This window comes from Microtus ochrogaster, chromosome 16 (genome assembly GCF_000317375.1).
Source record: "Microtus ochrogaster isolate Prairie Vole_2 chromosome 16, MicOch1.0, whole genome shotgun sequence".
NCBI classification, from domain to species: domain Eukaryota; kingdom Metazoa; phylum Chordata; class Mammalia; order Rodentia; family Cricetidae; genus Microtus; species Microtus ochrogaster.
The window spans coordinates 56,737,635-56,756,347 of record NC_022018.1 but is presented as its reverse complement, the minus strand read 5'-3'; positions in this window follow the sequence as shown (position 1 = coordinate 56,756,347).

Below are 18,713 nucleotides of genomic sequence, written 5' to 3'. Positions count from 1 at the left end.
GGCTGAGCCTGCACAAACACTGACCACCAGGGCCGACGACCTGAAGGGGAGAACGGACTCCCACAAGTTGTCCCCTGACACCCACAAATAAGTTGTGGCACACGTATGTGTACACGCACACACAGAAATAAATACTTCTTCAGAAAGAAGAAAACACACTACACAGGCGATGTATGATGTGTCCCTTCCCTTCTTTGACATTACTTTGGAAAATCGTTAAAGACTCACCGTATACGTCAACTGGAAACAATAAGTATATAATATTCCATTTTTATCGCTGTGCCACAATTCATATGATAAAATCCCCCATTGTTGAGCCCATAAGCTGCACCCTCTTTGGACTATTTAAGCAACCACTGAACATCTATGGGCAAGAGACTTTGTCCACATCTCTGATGGTTTCCTCTGTGTGCGTTTCAGGCACCGCAGGCATGGGTCATAAGGGAAGCAAGTAGCAAGGACCACCCTTTCCAAAGAGTCACTCCAGAGCCTAGACCTTGAAGCCACCCTGCCTAGCTCTCCTTGCCAGCTCTGGCCATGGGTCCTTACAGACAGTTTGCTCCTTTAATCCTGGGACAATCTCTCTCCAAGAGAATTTAGTGTCTACAGAACTTGCCTGCCGAGCACAGCAGGCCCATGTCTCTGCAATGCAAGATGGAGCCACGGTTCCTTCTCTCTAAACCAGCCACAGCACACAGAAAACACAGCCCTGCTCCAGCCTCAGGACCCAAGTGGTGCCCACTCCAGAGTATATGGACCTTAACTAAGAGTCAAAGTGAAATACATTGGTCAGCATTTACAAACCTCACTCCCTCCTTTCTCTCTCTGTTTTCTGCTCTTGCCTCCCCTCCCCCTCCTCCAGCTTGCTCTATTGCACACACACCCAGGAAGCAATCCCCTTCCAGGGAACTAGCCATCCCCAGCAAGGTTAACTGATGACCCAAATTATGACACCAGCCCTAAGCTAGCATCCCATAAAGCAACTCGCCACGAAGGGAATTGCCTCTGCATTTCCCAGCAGAGAAGCTCAACTCGCAGCTCAGTGTAAATAGGCTGTCTCTGGGCCCACTACGTCACCGCGCTCGCTGGCAAGTTATGGATGGCACTATGGAATCACTGTCATAAATACAGCCCCTCTGTTAAACAAAGCCGACAGCTTTGTGCCAATAACCTTTGAACCACTCAAGCCCAGTGTCAATTGTATTTGTCTTTGAGCTGAGGTTTACTCTAGACTGTTTGCTAAATCAGGGCTCATCTGTGGAGATAATTCAAATATATTACAGGCACCAGGCAGACACGAGGCCCTCCCCCACATGACTTCAGCATGGGTCTCTGCCACAGCCGCCTGCACATATCCTAACTGTTCAGCAAGTTAGACTGGGAAAGGGTGAGAAAAGCAGGGCAAGCAAGAAGAGATGGATGCGGAGGCCTGGACGAGAACGGGCTCTTCTGTCGCTCCCGCCATCCCCACACAGAATCCTTTTCTCCTGAGGGAATTCAGTACTGTCTTCCCGGAACGTGGGGAACTTCTGTTCAGAGAGTTGTTCGTATAACACAATCAGACTCTAGAATGGAATCAGCTCTGCAAATGGGAACCTGGAGAGTGCAGAAATATAGACCCAGTCACTCAGCGTGCTGAGGAACAAGAGTAAAACCCTCCAAGTCCCCGGAGAGTGCAGAAATATAGATCCAGACACTACCCAGTGCTGAAGAACAAGAGTAAAATCCCCCAAGTCCTTCTGGGGCTAGACAGAAGAGTGACCAACACTTTCACACAGGGACTGTGGCAAACAAACATGCCGAACAAAAGCCTGACAGCAAAGAGCACTGTGGTCAAACCAGCTGCAGTTACCACTGCCCAGGAAGGCTGGCTAGTCAATGTCTTTGCCCTGTGCCTGCTGCAGAGCTGGCCCTGGCCTGAGGCCAAGACAACAGAACTCAGGCAAGACTCCTCCCTCGGCCATTCTCTCTGCTTTGCCCACTTGCCTTCCGAAGCTGGGGCCCTCTCAGCTGCAACCTGGGCTCCCTAGGAATCTCACCATTTGGGGGCTCTGTCCAATGCAGTCACAAGCCTCCCGCCTGGCAGGAACCCAACCCCTCCCTCCCGCCACCGGAAGTGAAATTGAGGCCAGAGAAGTACCTCACTCTGCTTCGTCTCATGATTATGAAGCTGTAGGCTTGACAGGTCAGGGGTGAGGGCGGGGGTCAGGGTGTTGAGGGTTGTGTTTAGATTATGTCCCATGAGCCTCTTTGAAACTCAATAAGGAACACCCTGTGGAGAATGGGAGAGGCCAAGAGTGAATACAGCTGTGTCATGGTCAACAGAGGCCGACCAGCTGTGTACCCTCGGGCAGTCATGGGCACCCATCCCTCATATCTGTAAAATAGGAATCATTTGCTTGGCCTAAAGATCCAGTAAGATCCTGAAGTGTGCTTGCCAGAAGAAAGGACTGCGGCCCTTGAGGTTAGGGGCTGGCTTTTATCCACCAAGGAAGAGAGAGCCAAGAGTGGTCAGGTACCATGCCTGCTTCACTGCGGGGGCAAAAAAAGGCAATGCCGCCGTAGTCTGATACTCCACTCTGATACGCTGGGATTTGAGGCCAGCCTCAGCCTCTACCTCCATCAGTACCGTGGGAGTTGAAGGAGGACCAGGGTCAAAGAGATGGTTGCCACTCACCTCGAGGAGCCCCGCCCCTGCTCGGGATGTGGGAGACCCCCGGTGACTTCCACTTCTCATCTCTGCTAGCACCTGGGAGATGGGAGGCAAAGGTCGCGGGGTTTGGCACCTGGAGCATCTCTCTGCCGTTTCTGCACCTCGAGGAAGCGCGGGAGCGAAGCAGCAGCGCCTGGGCTGCTCAGGAGAGACGGCAGACGTTTATAAATGACCCTCTTAGCTGTTCACAAGACACCTTCTGAAAGAAAGCAGAGGAGGAGAAATAAACTTGAAGTAGGGAGCCCTGGCGGGAGCCTGCAATGCGCTTTGATAAGCCAGCTGCGCCAGCATTTCTTCCCGGTTTTTATGGCCGACTTTACAGCCCTGTGTTTGGGACTCTTTATCAGGGGCCGGAAGGGGAGAGTGAGCAAGATCCCAGGCAAGAAGCCTTCCCCACAAGTCCTCCGACAGATACTGCCCCATCTGGAGATCAAGATAACCTGTGTCCCTTCCAGTCCAGGCAGCTGTCCCCCAGACATCCAGATCTGGGGCAGACAAGACATTCCTCAGCGTGGCAGTAAACATGCAGATCCAAGCCGTCTGGAAACCTTAACGGGACCGAAACCACGTGAAATCAAAAGCAGGGCTGGAGCTGGGACAGGTTCTCCAGAGACCAGACGACAGTCCGTCTCATCAGGGCATAGACACTTCGTCCCAGATCCCACTAAAGTCAGGCAGGGTGTCTCAGGGTCCCCTACCCCCACCCCAATCTAGCTTGGTGCTCACAGCTGGGACCTAGAGAGAGCACAGCCTAGGCCTGAGGCTCTGTCATCACCCCCATTAGCTCATCAGGATTGTATCACGGTTAAAAACATGGGGAAAGGGCCCCTCACATCAGGCAGCCCAAGTCTCAATTCCAACTCCCCCCTCTTGCTATTGGCCAGCGACCTTCTGGCCTTGCTTTTCTCACCTGTCAAATGGCCCAAGCAATAAGTTCCTACCGCGAGGAATTGGACACACAGAGAACTCAACCGACAGGCGCAGTCTTCGTGTTTGGCTGGTGCCAGAATTCACAGCTCATCTTCCCAGACTGGCTGTACCCCTGAAGCCTCAAGCTATGCCAGCCTCACTGAGGATGGTTGCTTTTTGTCCTTAGGGCATGGCTTCTCACATGGATTGCTGTGCTTGAGGACAAAGGGCTAAGAATTGGGAAAAGGTGTAGTCCTGATCCCCAGGAAGTCCAATCTGAGGCCATAACCAAGTCTACAAGACAGACTACATTCAGACAAACCTGCTCAGCAAACAGGAAAGTGGACAGCCAGGGTCAGGGAAGGGAGGTTGGAGAAGGGATCTCAGCAGTCTGTGCTGGGTGAGGAGTAAAACTCTTCTCTGCAGTGTGGTACCAGGTCCTTGATGAACAGGGAAGGGAGGCAGAGAGGACTGGACAGAGCAGCGGGGGAGGGGGAGGGGGCCGAAGATGCGGATTAGCCTATTAGGAAGGCCCTGTGGGCAGCCCGCCTCACCAGTGGAGGCCAGGAAGGAAGGGAAGGAGGCAGGGACACTGCTTTAGTTTGCTTTAGGGGAACTCTGGTTGGATGTCAAGGGATAGCCCTAAAGACAAGGGAAGCCAGTGAGGGGCCCCTAGTCAGGGGTGTTTTCCCAGCTCCGGTGGTCAGGAGCTCTCCTTCTGAGGTAAACTGCTCCCAGGCTACCACAAGACTGGATCATTACAAACTACATGCTGCCCATATAAACAGCCCACGGAGATGCTTCCAGGGTAACCAAGAGGTCCAAGCCAGGCAAGCCGGCAATGCCACAGGCTGCCCTGCATTCATCTCCGGACACTACGGGCATTGCCTCTTCAGGGGGGTGGAGCCTTCTCTGACCTAGCTGCCCTCTCCTAGGTAGGTCAAAGCTCTTGCAGGCAAAACCCCCACACCCTCTCTCTCCTTCCTGGGCACAGTTCTCCCAGAACTCCGGTGCTCGCTTGCACAGCCTGTGCCTGTATGTGCATCCCGCATCAACCTGCTGGTTCTTCCAGAAGCAGGTTTGAATGAACTCAGTGACTTAAGACTGTGCCTCAACCCTCACCCCTGCCCTCCACGCTCTCTCTGGTCCCTGGCCTTCCTGTCTTTCCCAGGATCCCTCCAGCCACTCTTGTATGCTGTACAGGCATGTCCTTGGCCCCTAAGCAGAACTTCAACCTGGTCTTTTCTCATTTCAGTTTAAGGGAAAATGTTTCAGACGTTGCCAAAAGCGACACACCTGCCATGTCCCTTTCCCTGGTTTCCCAGTAGCCACATGTGACCAGTACACTATCAAGACCAGGACATATAAAATGTAGCTATAAGATATATAAGATATAATAATGACAACTGTGTCGTTCTTCCTCTGCTTGTGGCCCAAGCAGGGTAACAAAGACAAATGAAAGAAAAAATTCCACCCAGTTCCCGCTTGGCAAACTGGTGAGTTTATTAGAGATCCTTATGAAACCATGGTCTCTGGCAGGAGCCTGAGCAACTCGGAGGCAGCTGCATCACAGACAGTCCCGCCCCATAGAAATAGTCTCAAGAAAGCTGCACCCCTGCAGCTCCCTGCCCAACCTCCAGGCTGCTCTACCTGAGAGCCCCTCCTTCCCAGACTTACAGGCGGGCTTGTCAGTCTCCTGAGCCGTCTCCATTTCCTTAGCTTCTTGGGTCTTGGGGGGCTCCCCTCCTCTTTTCAGGAGAGAATGGCTTAATTTAGAGGAAAGGCTACACAACAGCTCACAAACAGACATTTATGAAATGTCCCCTGGAATCAACAAGGTGAATTAACCCCTCGATATGGGCATCCCACTTCCACACCCTTCTTCCCACACTGCCCGTCTCCCGCCCAACGGCTCCATGAATTAGTGGAAACTATTCATCTAGTTCCGTGCTGAGAATTCTGCCTTTTTTTTTTTGAAGATGTAGCTCAAAGGCAGAATGTTAAGGCCATCGGTTCAATTCCCTAGCACTGAAGTAGAAAAAAAAAAAATCTTTATCATTTTGGGGACGTTACATGAATAGGATTACAGTTGGTGATCTTTTGAGACTGGCTTTTTACATTCTTCAGAATTTCATTGAGACCAGGGATAAAGGATTCAGTGGTCCGTCCTTTTGGTTGCTGATATAACATGGTGTGGTGTGCAGATAACAATTTGCCAATTACAAGGCATCTTCATTGCTTTTAGTTTCTGGCCACTGAAAGGAATTTTACTACCAAAACTGATGTGGATGTCAAGATGCCAAGTAAACTTTAAACTGTTCCATGTATATCTTCAAAATATCAGTTTTTGAGATAGGGTCCCATGTAGCCCAGGCTGGCCTCAAACTCACTAAGTAGTTCAATCTGGCCTTCTGAGTGATGGGTTGCAGGTATGCAGGCCTGATGTATATGGTGGTAGGAATCAAACACAGGGCCTTGTTGCATGCAGGTAAGTATTCTACCCGCTGAGATACATCTTCAGGCCCCTGGCAATACTGCTTTTTTTAAAAAAAAAAAACATGTATTTTACTCGTTTACGTATATATGTGTATTGTGAGCCTGCATGAGTTTATGTGCAGCATGTGCATGCAGTGCCTGAAGAGGCCAGAAGAGGGCATCAGATGTCCTGGTACTGGATGTACAGGTGGCCTTGAGGGGCCATGTGGACATTATGAACCAAACTCATGTTCTCTGCAAGATCTTAACTCACGAGTCACCTCTCCAGTCCCCCAAAATACCACTTGTAGAAGTTGTTTGTAAAATAGTCAATTGTGTTTATGGTATAATCACTTCCTCCCCCAAATGTCTTTTAAGGTATATACAGGTCTGGAGAGATGGCTTGGCCTTTAAGAGCACTGACTGCTCTTCCAGAGGACACAGGTTCAATCCCCAGCAACTACATCATGGCTCACAACCATCAGTTCCAGGATATCTGATCCCCTTGCCTGGCCTCCATGGATACCAGTCGTGCACACAGACCTACATGCAGAACAAACACCCATGTACATTAAATACAATAACAAAAATGAAAGTATAGACAATGATTCATTTTTAACCCCTATAGGGATAGACTGAACTCAGGACTGCAGACCTGAGCAACGACTTGCCGTGGAGAGGTGAGGAATACCACCGTCCTCTTGCTGTTCTTCAACCCCCAGACTCAGCACAAGGCCCCAACCCCAGAGAACAAAAGGCAGTAAAGAGATGTAAAGGGGGGGCACGGTGCTGGCAGGAGAGAGAGCCAGTCACTAAGGCTTCCACGAAACAGCACCACACACCATAACCCAGCTGTCCCACCAAAAGTTCCGTATTCCCTTCCTGTACGTGGACAGCACAGCATTGCCACGCCACAGATCAGATGGACCCCTGAGCTGGGGGGTAGGCACACATGTTTGCAGAACGGAAGTATATGACCCCGGGTCAGTCTTTGCTTTCATAGGCAATGGGGTTCCCCTCCACACACCTCTAAGTGAGGTGCACATGCAAGGCAGCTTGAACATCTGGACGTCTGGCTACCCCTCTCCTTCCTGAGAGCTGGCTGAAGAGGTTCCTTAAGCACACTGGACACAAGACTGTCGGGCTTCCGCCCATGATTGTCATACCTCAGGCCCCAGTGCCAGACTGGCTCTGTTGGCTTTAACTCAACTTCCTAGATCTTAGACAAAGTGGAATCTTGGGATGTACAGGTCATAGTTCATCCTACCTCAACCCTCTCTGATCATGCAGCACCCAGGACCTCCTAAGGATGTGGCTCAGCTTTGGCCAGGAAGGGTGGGGAAATTACCACCATATGGGCCAGGCTCTGGCCAGCTGGTCCAAAAACACATGGGAGAGGCAAACCCAGGGACACCCCCGCCAGAGCCTTCAGGCCCAAGGCACACTCCTCCTCGACATTTACAGGCCCCAGGAGGCTGCTCTTCTGCTCTGTTCTGCCAAACTTGCTCCTGACTCCCAGTTCAACAGCCACTTGACAGACATGTGCCAAAGCTCCCTACCCTGGATTGTGTAGTCTGCAGGGCTCTCAGCTCTATGCATAGATGAGCTTAGACCCTCTGCGGCCCAGATGCATGCCTCAAATCAATATTTTAGAAGTCCAGCTTTCCCCCCACCCTGCTTGAAATGTCACCACAGCCCCTGAGGATCAAGCATTCCCTCTGGGGCAAAAATCACATCTAGGCTGAGTTTGAATATGGTTTAAGATGGGGAGAACGGGAACCTATGAGGACTCAAGGTTAGAGTGGGGGTCTGAGTGTAAGCTGAACCCCAACGGGAGGAATTGGAACTGACCTGGGTGAGAGAGAGCCTGCCCTGACACTGTGAGTGGACTCCTCCCGCCCAGCCAGTCAGGTCAGTGCGACCTGACAGAGGCTGTTGGATGGGGAGTTGGCCCCCAGAAAGGTGGATCCTGTGGGGAGATGCCAGACCTTGATTTCACAGAAGACAGAGACTGTGAGGATGGAGGCCCGGGAAGACAGAGAAGGTGTGGGGACAAACCCTCACAGTTTCCCCTTGTAAGTATTAAGGACACACAGAGAGAAGTCCATTCACCATCACACTAATGAGGGTCCCTGGAGGGATGGACAGGCAGAGCCTGGAGACCCAGTCTGAGCTCTGTCACTTCCAATGTCTCAACATCTCAGCCCTGAGAGAGCTGAGCGGGTCCTGTGGTCCTTGTCTAAAGCTAAAGGAACTCCTGCCCAGAACGTCACTAGCAGAGGGCCGGCCCACATCTGGGCGCTTAATCCAGGTCTGTGTGATTACTTAGTGGCAATCTCTGGCCAGTAGCTGAGCCTCTCCCAGCTTGGGTTCCTCATCTGAAAACCTGCTGACAATTGGCTGTGGTGAGGAAATGGCCCGTGAGAACGATGCAGCACAGACCCAGTACAGATGATGCCCAAGAACTGTTAGCCCCTCTGCACACAGGTTCAGCCAGTAGGCCGTCAATAGGTACAGGCTTGCTTGGACCACAAACGGCTAAGAGGAAATTAAAACAAGGCAAGGAACAAGAGGCCCCTGCTGCCCTGAGCAGACTGTCCTGTCAGGCGGCCTGGAGGGGTTTCCTTGCTCCTGGCCAGGGGCTAGGCATGTGAGTTCCTTACCAAATCCACAGGCCCCTTACCCATCAGAGCTGCCTAGGAGGCCAGCATGCATGGTTCCAACATGAGTAGTTATTCAGAATTTAGAATGAAGGGGAAACAGAATGCTTCAAAGCACTCCACAGAGGAAAATGAGGTTCTAGGGAACTGGTAGGGTCTCCAGAACCAGTCCCTGGCGTGGCCCCAGGACTTACCAAGGGTGGCTTTGATTAACAAGAAAGCCAGTGGCTCAGCACCAATTTCTCACATGTGGTCATTCCCATATCTCACAGTTCTGCAAGGCCTGAACTCACATCCCACACTAAACGGCTAAGAAGGAAAGGCTTACAGCAGTAAGAAGGCAGAGCTAAGATTCACACCCAGGCTGCCTTGCTAGGTGTCTTCAGCCCCAGGCTGACTCTGGACTCCTCATATCTACCCAAACGGGTCTCAGCCCTCAAGTGCTGCCCCACTTGGGTCCGGCAGTGCTGATGTGTGCAGCTGGGAGAGAAGAGACAGCAGGACCCACGTCCCCAAGTAATAGCAATCTCTGAGAAGCCACCAGTCCTGCACGCCCAGGTTCCCACGACAGAGGAGAACAGCCCCCGTGACACTGAGAAAACATAAATATTTCATGGGCAGCTCCCTCTGGTAGGTCTCCAACCACGCTTTCAATTGTCATGAAACAATTCAGAATTTCCAACTCAGGGAAACGGGGCAGCCCAACCAGCCAGCCCAAGCAGGAGTAATTATGTTAAAAGCTTCCGACAGGACTGTTCACCATGCTGGTGCCCAGATTGCCTGGCTGTGGTTGTGGTTGTACCACTTCAGGTCGCTAGTACCCTGTTTCCTCACACAGCAAGCAGACACGTGGAAGGCAGCTGAGGTGGCAGCCAGGATGACAGTCACAGGGAGGGGGAACCAAGGCTCCCCAAAGAGGAAGGTCTAGCAAGGTGGGGGCCACAACTTCTCTGTATATTTGCCCTGGCACACTGTGGACTCTAGTGCTTAGTGGACGAATGGACAGACAAATGGACTGGCAGAGAAACAGGAAGACAGCATGTAGGTGAGGTTGCAATAGCCTGCTACCATCTTAGCTCATGAAGTCCACTTGCCACCCAAATAGAATGCTCTCTCTCCTCTCTCTCTCTCCTCTCTCTCTCCTCTCTCTCTCTCTCTCTCCTCCCTCTCTCTTCTCTCTCTCTCTTCTCTCTTCTCTCTCTCTCTCTCTCTCTCTCTCTCTCTCTCTCTCTCTCTCTCTGTTTTGTTTTTTTGTTTTTGAGACAGGGTTTCTCTGTGTAGCTTTGGAGCCTGTCCTAGAACTAGCTCTTGTAGACCAGGCTGGCCTTGAACTCACAGAGATCCGCCTGCCTCTGCCTCCCCAGTGCTGGGATTAAAGGCATGCGCCACCACCACCCCACTTAGAATGGTCTCTTTCCTTCACTTTCCTTTCCTTGTCTGGATGCCTGCGGTCAAACCGAGAACCTCACACACGCTAAGCACGTGCTCTACCACATGCAATCTTAATCTTTCTAGAATAGACATCCAACACGCATCTTCCCACTCCAAGCCTCCCTCTGCTTCTCTTTGCTTTCTGGATCACACCCCACATAGATCTGTGGCATCTGGTTCCCATTCTTCACCGATGTCCCCATGCTTTCTTTCCCTTCTCACCTGTCCCCCGGCAACTACTGTAGAGGGCCATCCTCCCTTTTCTTCAGGAACCACAGTTCCCCTTGCTTGGGAACCTTTGCTTCCCTGGAGGGAAGGCGCCCAGGGGTGGAAAACTTTCCCCGGTAACTCCTTAGGCTGTCACTCAAGGTCCCTTTCTCTCCAAATGAGTAGAAGCCCTCTGTCTTCATCTGGGAGCCTGAACAGAAAGTGGGTTCTCTCAAGCTTTTGCTTACCTGAACAGGTGGCCCAGAAAGGTTCCAGATCAGAAATCCTCCTAGCCCATCCAGACGCTCGGCAGACTGCGATGAGATGAAATATTTGAGATGGCCAGATAGTTTCTGGGTTTGTTTTTCCAGGCTTCCAAGAATCTCAGGGTGCGGTTGACTGATGTTCAAACTTAGTAATGCCTTAGCAGATGCAAGAGAGACAGCACTACCTTTGCGGCCTCCCACCCCTCCTCCTTGTAGAGTAGGGGAGGTACTTACAGCTTCTGCTCCTCACAGAGCCCTAGAGCAGCGATCCTGACAGACTCCGCTCTCCCCTCTCCCCACAGAGAGAGCCAGTGCCTCCTCCTCACTCACAATGAGCAGATTAGCACCCCCAAGGACAGCAGTTTCTTTGGAAAGCACCTTTATTTCATTGCCATTATCATCACCATCGTTAATATTCCTAATTATTATGAATGGGCTTTTTGAGGAGTGTGGTCACTGCTCCTTCCCACGGTAGCCTACCTTCTGGGGTAGTTCTGGGGTAGACTAACCACAAACCGGAGCTACTCTTCCTCACCAAGTGATTGATTCAGAAGAGGGCATGTAAGCTGTACCCCACCAATCAGCACCCAGATCCCCTTGCTGACCTCAGGGAGGAGGTAGTGGGAGAGACTGGGCCCTGCTGTCAGGGAGCTACCCCAGGTTTTACTCAACCATTATACAAATATTAATTTCAAAAATGTAGCAGTGAGAATTGTGAAGAAAAAATAAGTTCCCCCTACGTTCATCGTGTTGCTGCTTGAAGAATCCCTAGGTCGTTCTTGGGGTAGCTGTGGCCAAAGACTTTGTTGTGTTTGCTGTGAAGCCATGTGTCAGATTCTCCGAGACAGGGTTTCTCTGAGGTTTTGGTTCCTGTCCTGGAACTAGCTCTGTAGACCAGGCTGGTCTCAAACTCACAGAGATCCGCCTGCCTCTGCCTCCCGAGTGCTGGGATTAAAGATGTGTGCCACCATAGCCCGGCTCTCCTCAGGATCTTGTACTAAGAAGTATGCCAACATCACTGTGTCAGACTGTCCTGCTGTCCTTTCCCATGATGCACCTGGAGGTCAGGAAATATATGCACCCCATGATGCCTAGACCCAAAGAGAAAGTGTAAAGCATTCTTTTGGGGAAGTGAGAAAACAAGACCAGGAAAAGGATATGTTTTGGCCCCTCGAGGTTCACCAAAGACTTCTGGACTTTCTGTCACCCCTCAGCTCACCAGCCTACCCTGCTGTCCTGGGTAGGAACTTCCTAGTAGCTAAGCAAGGCCTAGAAGCAGGTTTACTAAGCCAGAAAAAGGGTCCATCCCTGCCTTAATTGAACACGGTGACCACCTGAGAAAAGAAGAAACTGGAAGTGGCTCAGTGGGTGTCACCATTAGCATTAGTTGTTTGCTCAAGGGTCTCAAGGACACGCCCTTGCGTTTATCCTATCCAACAATTCCTTAGGAATTAAGAGCTCTCATTTCCCCATTCCACAGATGGGGAAACTGAGGCTGAACATTCTATGACTCCCCTAAGCCATAAAGTAAAGATTCAATGAATATTCCAACTCTGGCCAACCTTTGCTTCAAGAGGAAGCTTTTGGGGACAGGGGCACCCCAGGCAATGCCTGGGAACAATGCAGAGAGTTTCACTGGCTACCCAGTCAAGTTGTTAACACAACCCAGGAAATCACCAGGGCACAGGAGAATGCCATCCCAGTCAGGCGCCTATGTGCCCTTCAGTAAGGGTCCAGGGTTTTGTTTTTATTCTCAAAGATGCCAGTATACTGGGCAGTGGCTTTTATAAGGTGGGAAGGCCATTTTTACCATAAACCAGCGAGGAGGATTCAGGAGACATTGGCGAATGGGGATCAGAGGCTCCAAGCTAGGAACTGGCTTTTCTGCCAGGCGGTCCTAGGTCTGCAAGTACTGGCGACCAGGATTCTTAACCCTTTCCACCCTGTGAGCTTGGAGCTCTGCATACCCGCTCTTCGGGTAGAATAGAGATTGTGGGGTTTCTCTTCCTCAGCCTAGCTCAGAGTCTAACTACCCAGACCTCAGCTAGCCTGGACCTGCAGATTGGTGCCAGGGTCTTGGGTCTCCCGGTTCCTAGGCCAGGTGGCCCTAAGGGTATCGACGAGTACCGAGGCAGACTTAAGTCCGGGCATCCATACAGCAGCTGTCGGCTAGAACTAGGCAGGGAGGCGCCGCCTTTGATGGCACCTCATGAAACATTAATGCTGGTCCGCTGCGCAGCCATCTCCCGGCACCTTACACCAGATCAGCGGCCCTGAATCTCATGCTCCAGGAAGATGGAGGCCAGGCTGGATTGCTCTCAATCCAGGAGTCCCAGGCCCAGCCGGGATCGCCTCTAACCTCTGAGCCTGGACAGCCGAAGGCTCGGAAGGTCTGTCTGGGAGCTGGAGGAAGCAGAGACAGGTTCAGCCGATTGGGTTTTTTCCTCTCCCAGAATAGAAGAGTCTTCTAAATGGCCCCAGAGCACCCACGGGGGCACCCGGTGGGCTGTGAGTGTGTGAAGGGCTGACTACCAGTTCCCCTAAATTCTGGCCATCTCCCAAAGGCCGCTAGTTAGGGCCAGGCCTACAGATTCACAGGACTCTATGCCTCTCTGTTCGCCATCCCAGATCAGGATGACCGCTAGAGAGGGTTCAGGTGGAAGAGCGGGACAAAGGGCAGCGGGCGGATCTGTTCGCTGTGATCGGTCAACCCTTGCCTCAGAAGCCCAGCGCTTTGAGGAGGAAGGACTCCCCCACGCACGGCAGGTATACAAGGGTGCCCCCCTAACACTTCCCGCCCCTACACACAGAAACCCCTGAGTCTGTCCTCAATCCTCTGTGAGTAACAAGGTCTGCAGCAAACACTCCTAACTAACGCGCAGAAACCAGATCCCAATCCGCAAGTCGGGCAGAAAAGTGGGAAATGATAGACCCGGCTTGACCTTCACCTGACAGGACCCAGGAAAACTCTGGCCAGACCTCAACTAAACCAAAATCAGACAAGCCCCTCGAGTGCCGGGTGGAAACTGAGACCCTGGAGAAAGTGTGCTGGGCCAGGCTGGGACCCGCGAGCTCCGTCGGCCCAGGGCTGAGCCCCTCCCTGTGCACGGAGTCCTGTGCAACCTCTCCGGACCCGGCCGCGGCCGTGAGCTGCACCGACGTCGCCTGAGCGGGCAGAAAGGCTCCTGCCCCACGCCCGTGGGACTCCGCGCCGCCCCCTCCCCTCGGGTCTGAGAGCCTAGCTTCTCCCCACCCCCCCATTCCCGCCTCCCCGGCCGGTGTCCCCGCCTTCCCCGCGGGCGTCGGGCGACGGGCGGCGGCGGGAGGAGCGGGTTGAACCGAGGCAGCCCCGACCTTGGGCGCTGGGATGTAACGAACCGGCGGGGACCCACACTGCCGGCAGAGCACAGCGGGAGGCAACCTGATCTGCAGTCCGCGGAGGGCGAACCCGGAGCCAACCAGCCGTAGACACAGCGCTGCCCCGGTACGGTAAGAGACGCCGGGTTGCGGCGAGGGGTCGCGGAGGTGCAAGGGGAGGAGGCGACCAAGGCCAGCGTTGTTGGCTCCTTCGTGCCTGGGGTCCCGCCGGCAGCGCAGAACCGCGCGCCTTCGAAGCAATGCGAGGAACTGGTTCCCGCGCACAGATGGATCGTGCCATCACCCGATGCTAACTCACCTACCCCGTGGGCCCACTCGACCCCACACCCTCAGAGGGCAACCGCGTCTGAGACGCGGACTCTGGCACCGCAAAGGCACAACCCTGGAAGCCTCTGGAAGTGCAGGACGCAAGGGCCTGCGGGAGACAGTGGCGGGATAGCCGGCCCGCAGCCGCCTTGTCCAGGAATGGGGCCCCACCGCGAGTGGAAACGCTGGCCCCTGGGACTAGCTAGGGACTTGGGGCATAGCTTCGCGTCAAAAGGGTATTTTCACCAAACGAAACTGCTTCATTCGTTGGTTGGTTCGTTGGGGCAGCAATGCTGTGGATACCAGCCTGACTTTTTTCACCCCGGACCACGATGTCCAGCCACCACCCTCAGAGTTGCCCCAACCCATGGTAGCCCTCTCTCACTGGCACAAGTCGGACTTTTCCTTCCCCTAAAAGAAAGCCCAAATGCTCTTTGTAAAGTCCGATGAAGTCGTTGTGGAGACTGTCTCCCGGTTGGTTGTTGACACAGAAGCCGTGGGCATACACTATTTCTCTAGAACCGGGTCTCTAAATTCCGAAATCTCCTACACTGAGACGGACTAAGACTGAGGCAAAGCCAGGGCTCCCCGAGGCTCACCTCTGACCGCAATAGAGGGCAGCTCGGGTTGAAATTCTGGGCCCCAGGATTTTCCTATTTAGGAATTCACCAAAATCTAAGGAAATATTGAACCCAATTTGATGAGAAACAAAGGCTCAGATATTCTCTTAGCATCTCCCTGATCTCTGAAAATCAGCTAGAGAGCCCCCCAGGTTGTTGTCCACCGATGGATGACAAGGACTAGGGAAACTGCCCGGTGTAGGGTAAAAGCAAAAACTACCAGCAGCAGGGGCAGGTCGGAAGAAGACTCCCTGCCTGCTGGTTCCCCTGTGGCTTTGGGCCTTGGTGCTTCCACCAGAGAGGGGATAAAAGGAGTCTGGGCTTGCAAGTGAAGCTGCCTCCTTCCACGGGAGCAACTGATAACGAGTGAGACAGGCTTCCAGCACCCGTGGAAGAGTGGAAAACAAAGCCCTCCGCTCCACAGTGAGTGGCAACCACCACCACTTTCTTAGCCGTCCTGTATTCCCTTAGTTCAAACATTCCCCAGAACCAGAAAGCATGGTAACAACAGGGAGTGAGCACAGGCCTGGAGAGCCAGGAGCCTTAGCCACCAAGCTCTATCTTTCCATTGTACCTGGTGGCCGGCTGTCCTGCCCAGTCAGTGTTCCCACACATTCCTGCCCCTCAAAGAAACTTCAATGGGCAGGAACCTTCTGAGAAACTGACAGAATCCAACAGGTTGCTCCAATTTCCACCTGAGCACTATGGGTCTGTCTGTAATTGCTTGTATACCAAAAACCAAACAACAACAAAACAAAGAGCTTTTATTGGGGAGGGGGTATTAGATGGGGCAAAAAGAGGTAGGTGGTCCCTGATGCACTCCAAAAACTGGGTTTTCTAGTTTGAGCTTCTCCACAGCCTAAGAGGCTTAGGGCTGGAATGTCCCAGAGAGTCACGGATGGCCCTGGGGGCAAGCCATGGCACATTCCTTCCTTTTCCCTAAAATCTCTTGATTCTAGGAGCGCAGAATTTAGGGCAGTATACTCACACAGGGACATAAGGATGGTCCCCATGAGAATCCCTCACTCAGCCTTCATAAGAATTAAATCACTAAACCATCTTTTGGCCAGATTCTGTTTCGAATATGCCCTTCTTCAGCAAAGGTCCTATGCTGGCTACTTCAGCTCTCCACCACCACAACCCTGGCTCCTCCGGGTCACAGTCCCCAAGTTTCTAGAAAGGATCGCTGGCTCTGCAGGTAGTGGGGTGGCCAGTGGACTAGAACTCCTGGCCTGCCGGCTTCAGTAAGCCCCCTTCCCTCCACTTCTCCCATCCCCTCTCTGTGTGATCTGGAGGCTGAAACAGCAGTCAGACTGTGGAACGTGAGAAGTAAGATTCAGGGAGAGGTCAAGCAAGCCTGGGCTCCAGAAAGATTGTTGGTTCCTACCTATATGCACGCTCACACGCTCAAGAAGCCCCTGCTTAGCCTAGGACAGTGGGTGAGGCAGGGTCGCCTTCTTCAACACACTCAGGATCAGGGTATAGCCTTTTGCTGGTCCTCCCCCTACCCATGCTCATTCAGTATCACTTAAAAACAGACTGCCCCGCCAGTCCCCATCTGTCTCAGTGCTTCTTTGGGGCTCAAGGTCTGTGAGGATAGTGGAAGGATTATCTAAAAGGGTCTGAAGACCTTTCCACCCACTTGGCAAACCTGGAGGTCTCCAAATAAAAAGAGTGCTGTGTCTACTCAGACCAGTGCTAGAGACTTGGGCCCAGAGGGGAACGCAGAGGGAGCATAATAACTGCATTAATGTGTCCACAGTGGAAGATCAAGGAGTGAAGTCACTGAACAGTCCCCATCCTATAGGTCCTGAGTCATAATACCCATGGGCAGACCATTGCTGTTGTCTCCAGGCAGAGGGGCACTGGGCTTTCCCATCTTGGACTGACTTTGATGGGCTTAGAACATACCCCGTAACCCCTGCTATCCAACTTCACACCAAACAGCACATGTGTGTGTCCATGGCACACAGCATCCATCAGGGATGCAGGTGTCCGCGTGCACACCGCCATCCTTGTGCACTCAGGGCTGCCCTCTGAGGTAGTGTCGCCTCGTGGAGGGCATCGTGGGACACCTGAGTACCTCCTTGAAAGGAGGTGTTTGCTGCTGTAGAACATTCAGCCAAGAAGTGGGGTAAAAAGTGGAGCCCAGGGACTGCTGGTCAACCATGCTCTGCCCATGGTCAAGTTAATTTCAATCTCGTGGTGGTGAGCTCCACTTGCAGGAAGAAGTCAAGAGTAGCCTAATTCAGCTCCCTGGGAAGCATACGCCTCCAGCTTTGCCTAGATTCTGCCTCCTTGCAGTCAGACAGGGAAAATGGGCCAGGCCCTAAAGAGCTGGGCACCTTGGAGGAAGGCCAAAGGAGTAAGAGGCAATCTTGGTCCCACCCTGCATATCTGCCCTTGCCCCCACAATTCTCACCAAGGAACCCAGCCCGGCTCCCTCTGGTGATGGAGAAGGCAGGAGGAGGGTCAAAGGCAGAGCCTTGCACGAAGTGCCACTACCACACTGACACCTGTAGGACCTGTCCAAGAAATGACTGCAGAGAGAAAGATGCCCTGGGCTCTGGGCTCTGGGCACTGAGCCTAGAAAATGGGGAAGTGCTTCTCCCCCAGGTCCCACCTACCAGGGCTCCCACCCCACCAGTGGCTGGTTCAGGGGAAGATCTGCAGCCTAAGGGTCTCCTTGTGGCCTGAGAAGCAGGTTAGAGCCACCTCAGTTTGTGACCTGTTTACTCAAGACGCTGAGGTCCCTGGGCCAGTTAACAATTGTTGGATAAAATCCCTGGACAAACTTCACTGAAGCTTGAGGACTTAAGGAGGGGACCAATCTTGGGAGCCTAGGGGGTAAAGTCTTTGCTTGGCGAGAGGGGAGTTCTGCCGCTATGGTTTCCTAGCACGGTATAGGAGACTCTAGGCTTCCCAGGCTCTCAGCCCAGGGTCTTGAAACAGCAGTCACCTGGTCTCCCAGGCCATGCCTGAAGCCCTGGGAAGTCAGAAAGCAGGCCCCACGCTGCCCGCCTGGCGGGGGGGGGGGGCAAAGTTACCCTAAAGGAGGGCAGAGACTGGCAAGGCCTACCCCGTGACTGCCAAAAAACCCTGATCTTTGGAGGTGGAAAACAAAGGGGGAGGTGGAAAAGGTAATGGGGCCTGGCTGCGCTCTTGGGGTCTCCAGCCCCGCTCACCACGGCCTAGAGCCAACAGAAACGTTTCGTCTGATTAGAAGCCATCATTTCTATCCCAATCCCGGAAAATTGACTGCGGTGCAGAGGAAGGCCTGAGAGGCAGCCTTAGGGGAGAGTGTCCAAGCTAATTAGAAGACAGCATCCGGGGGCCCATTAGAGCTCGCAGGCTGCTGTCACTCAACCGGCCCGAGTTCCTGGGAGAAGAGACTGGGGAAGGAGGGGCCGGCGGCCCCTCGAGGACACCGCTGGGAGCTGCGGGAACCGGGAACCGGCCCTTGGCTCGGCCCCCGCCCTAGCGCTGGCTCTCAGGCGCCGGCTCAGAGCGATCCTGCTCGGCGAACCTTCACTCATCCTAGGTTGTTCTCGCCAGCGGCTGGGGACTTCGAAGCGGCCCAGACAGGAGTTGACTCTCAGCGAAACAAGTCATTTGGGGCCCCAAGGTGGGCACCAGCCGAGCGGGACTTGCAGGCCAGATGCGTTTCTTTTGTGCGGCCAAGGGAGAAGTCGGTGTGTCACCGGGGAAGGAGGGAGAGGCGCGGTGAGGCCGCGGGGGCCGCGCTGTG